The sequence below is a fragment of the Aulonocara sp. 'chitande type north' Nkhata Bay genome, linkage group LG16, assembly GCF_057382095.1.
Source record: "Aulonocara sp. 'chitande type north' Nkhata Bay isolate Kocher_YH1m ecotype deep benthic linkage group LG16, A_spYH_male_GT1.1, whole genome shotgun sequence".
Lineage (NCBI taxonomy): Eukaryota > Metazoa > Chordata > Actinopteri > Cichliformes > Cichlidae > Aulonocara > Aulonocara sp. 'chitande type north' Nkhata Bay.
In genome coordinates, this window is record NC_141359.1 from 20,816,710 (window position 1) to 20,821,499 (window position 4,790).

The window sequence follows — 4,790 nt, forward strand, 5'->3', positions numbered from 1 at the left end:
TCTGTGTCAGAGTGCTGCTTTACACAAGCAAACCATAACCATGCACTCTTGCTGTTGTTAATGGGAAAAGCAGATGCTATCGATCCAAAAATTATCAGCTCAAAATCTAGCCCAGAGAATTCCTTCACAATAACACGTCCAGCATCTTAAGGATTACTGACTACCTGACAGACAGACTGCAGTACGTGACACTGGGCAGTGCTCTGTTTGGTTTGCTGTGCTCTCTCCATTCCTGTTCACCTTCTGCACCTCTGACTTTCTGCACAGCTTCGAGTCATACCACTGACAGAAATACTGGTTGGATGTCTTAGTGACAGGTAGGAACAGGAGGAGCAGTGGATGATTTTTAACCTGCCTCTGCATATGAATAAGACCAGAGTGATAGCGATCAACTTCGGAAAGAAGAGGATGGCTGCTGATGTTGATGTAGTGAAGGAGTTCAAGTACCTGGGCGGCCACATCAACATCAGACTGAATTGGAAAACCAACATCAAAGCCGCGGTACAAAAAGACTCTACTTCCCAGGGAAGCTGAGGTCCTTCAGTTTGTGATGCAAAATGATGTAGATTTCCATTTGCAGGTGTATTTTACTGTGGTCCAAGAATCCGAGCTTATGCCACCAATTGACTGGAAAAACTGGAAAGCATTAGAAAGGCTGGCTCTGTCAATGGTGGCAAATAGGACACTTATGAAGGCCACTGAACAAACTGCTATCCATCATGAATAGTCCCGACCACCCTCTCCACCACTCACTGGACAAGCAGTGAAGCATCTTCTCTATCAAACTGATTCAGCTCTGCTGGCACAAGGAGAGAAACATATTCATGTCACAAGTATAAGCCTCTATAATAGAATATGTCTGTCTGGCAGAGAGACATTTTATTCTTATTTTTAACCTTAACTGCTGTAACAAATTAAGATCCCAAATACAGGCGATCATATCAGTATTTAAAGTTGAATCATTAACTGTTTGGGTGTTTGTGGATGGACTCATTCAGATTTACTGCTCAAGTTTTTCTCACAGATTTCAAGAATTCAAAACTTCTCAGACTTGACTGATCTTTACATTTTACTACAGTTAATGATCACTTGATATGTATGGATGTTTTTCATCAACTAGCAACAGTTTTACAGATTGAAGACCATCAAAGTTGTCCGTCCCACAGAGAGCGTCCAACGCCTGTGGACAATATTTCCTGTGTTCTCTGGTAAGTCGGTCCACCTCCTCATGTCCTCCACCCCCATGGTTCCACAATCACTCCATTACTCCTCTAGTCGCTACCCACACAGACAGCCTCTGACTGACGATGAGGCAGGCAGACAGAATGTTTTACCCTACTACACACATGTGGTCCTCTGTGATCTCCACCCACCACATGCTGAGATAAATATGCCTTTGAATCTTCCAGACTGTTTAAAGATAATGTGTAAGAAAAATCATCTTATTTCTCTGTATGGATGGTGAGTGTCTGGTTCACTGTATGGAAAAGGAAGATGGATGCCGATAATTCTGAAATGTTAAATATTTAAGAGCTGCAGGCCTCTGAGCAATAGAGGTGAGGGAAGAGAGGAAATGGGGGTGGAGAAGTGAGAAAGATGAAGAAGGAGTGGGTATTAAACGCCATCCGTCTAATTTCAGTGTGAACCTCATAACGCATACATGTGATGGTGTGGTCATTATATATTATGGAGTCCAGCCAGTCGTCTTACATATCACCGTCATATTAATAATTCTAATGCGACATAAAAGCAAATATTCTCACTTTTTAAATTATTTGCTTGAATGCTCTCTCTGGAGTGTTGGATGAATATATTTGCATATGTATGTCTGGTATATGTTATGAGGGAATGAGTGATTCTTTCATTAGCAAAGCTTTCACACATACAGCGACTTGTTTCCATGTGTGTAAATGTGGTCGAGCGCCTGTGTGTGTGTGTGTGTGTGTGTATGTGTGTGGGTGGGTGCATTTTCCACCACATCTGTTTCTCTTCATATACATTTTCATTGCAAATTCTATCAACATCCAATTTATTAGATAGCATGTTGCTGCTGTGTGTGTGTATGTGAGGGACCCTGAACAAATTATTCGTAACACTGTAACAGCATAACAAAGCAATAATGATTAATTTAAGTTAAAAAAAAAACAGACTGGCTTGTTAGGTAGTAAGTTGCCTGCCTTTTGCCCTCATGCATATAATGCTGGAGAATAAGAAAATACAGTAACCCTGCTCCTTGCTAACTGGTGGACTATTTTACATGTTTCTGAGACAATTTTGTTCTTCTTTTGGACGCTCTCTTTGAGCCAAATGTCACCTGTTTGTATTACACATGGTTGTATACTAAAAATTCCCTGAGCATTTCAAATGGAAATGAATGGAAATTTATTGTATGTAAATACACTTCTCAAAGAAATTACAGAAAGACTCGAAAGATGTCAATCATGCTGTGTTGGAAATAAAAAGATGCAACACTGTTTGATGGAAATGAAAATTATCAGAGGGTTGACTTCACAGACATCCTGAAAGTCAAAGTGAAAAAAAAAAGATGAGGCAGGTGAGTTTATCTTACTGGAATTTCATTGGAGCAACTCAAAATTGTACTCAGTAGGTTTGTACATGTGTGAGCCTCAAACTCGGGTCCTCTAAAAGAGTCCTGATAGTCTGAGAGTTCTGTGAAGAATCTCAGCTGTTCATGTAACTTCAAAGCAGCAGTGAAGACCACACCACGTGCCACTCCTGTCAGGTAAGGGGAGATAACTGAGGCTACAGTTCACACAAGCTTAATAAAACTGGACAATAGGAGGCTGGTAGGTTCAGAATTTGCAATAAACATGAACTGTTGCCTTGTGTCAACAGAGTGGTCATGGTGGTGTAATAGCAGGGGGGATATTTTCTTGACACACTTCACAGTCACCAGATCCTGATCCAACAGAGTGCCTCTGGGATGTGGTTTAATGGGAATCTCCCATTACACCATATCCCAGAGTGCCTCTGGGATATGGTGTAATGGGAGATTCCCATCTTGGATGTGGAACTGAAAAGTCTCAGATAAGCTCTTCCAAAAACCACGCTGCTTTTAAAGTGACTTTCTTATATTGACTTTCACCATTTTTCCTCATTCTTATTCTCATTTTGAACTTCAGCAGGATGTCTCGACCAAGAGAATCTAAATGAATGCCCTGTGACTGGCTGATTAGATATTTTAAGAAGCACTTTAACAGGTTTAGCTACTAAAGTGGTTAGCGAGTGCAGATATAAATGCACACACACAATCCATTAACTTGTACAACCAACTTTAGCAGCAAGAACTTGGGGTAATTGTTTCCCGTATGACTTTATAAGTCTTTCATATGATCATGGAGGAATTCTGCTGACTCTTCTTCACAATGTTGCTTCTGTTCATTGAGGTTTGCAGGCACTGATTCACACTCAGCTCTCTAAAGGTCTCATCACAGCATTTCAATTGGGTTTAAGTCTTCTGTTGCAGATTTGCACCTGTGCTTGGGATCATTGTCCTGTTGCAAGACCTGGTTTAGGCCAAGCTTTAGCTGTCGGACAGATGGCCTCAAATCTGACTGTAGAATACTTTGGCATGCAGAGTAATGCATGGTCGACTCAAGGACTGCGAGGTGCCCAGAACCCATAGCTGCAAAGCAAGCTGAAATCATCAAGCCTCCATCCCTGATCTTGACAGCTGGTATGAGGTGTTTGTGCTGATATGGTGTGTTTGATTGTGCAAAGTGTGGCGCTGTGCATTATGTTATCATGACTTTTGTCTTGTCTGTCCAAAGGACATTGTTCCAGATTTCTTGTGGTTTGTTTAGATGTAAACTTAATCCATGCTACCATGTTCTTTGGTAGCATGGAGAAAAAAATACTTTTTTCTGTCAACCCTTACAAAAAATAAAAATAAAAATAAACAAGCTATTAAGTCTTTTTCTAATTGTACTGTAATGAACTTTAACATTAAACATGCTAACTGAGGCCTAAAGAATCTGACACTAGGTCTTGGGGTTTTTGTGATTTCTCTGAGCATTGCATAGTGTAAGTTTTCTGAGTCAACCACTGCTGGGGATATTGTGACACTGTTAAAAGACACCTGAGTGCTTCAGACCAGCCAGAACGTATGTTTATAGAGGTGATTACGCTCCCTGATGATCAGTTTATCTATTGCATATGATTAGCAGTAACTAGCTGCTTCTAATCCTGTTAATACGCATGTAAACCATGAGGTTGTACTTAAGTCAATTTACCTAAACCTACTGCTGAGTTAAAGACGACCAATCATCTGTCAAAGGCTTACTGTGGGATCACAAATGAAAGATGTACTGTTAAATCACGTGCCTTTAGGAAATAAGTGGCACTGACGAATGGGCTGTGCTCAAATCAGAATGTAAGTTAGTTCAAGTGAAAGCATTTTTACTCCTTTCACTGGGCTTCAGATCATGTGTTTTAGAAGCAGTCTATCCTGGAGCAGTCTAGGCGACAGCGTCCTAAACGCCGGGCAGGCATTAAATGTCAATTTACCAAATTGCCTCACTGTGACATTTGCGTGCAAACAAATATATTCTGGTGCATGTGATGCTTTTAATGTGGAAATGGGAATGCCCGATGGGTTTTCTTTTTAGTTTTTTGCTTTTATTTATTTATTTATTTTTTAAATGAAGTAAAATTAATTCAAACGTAATGGCAATGTCGGTGAGCAAGTTCCTGAATGTGATGAGGCTGTAATTAAAGCAATATATCAGACGAGCTAATAACCTTCTAATGACATTATTAAAAAAACAAAA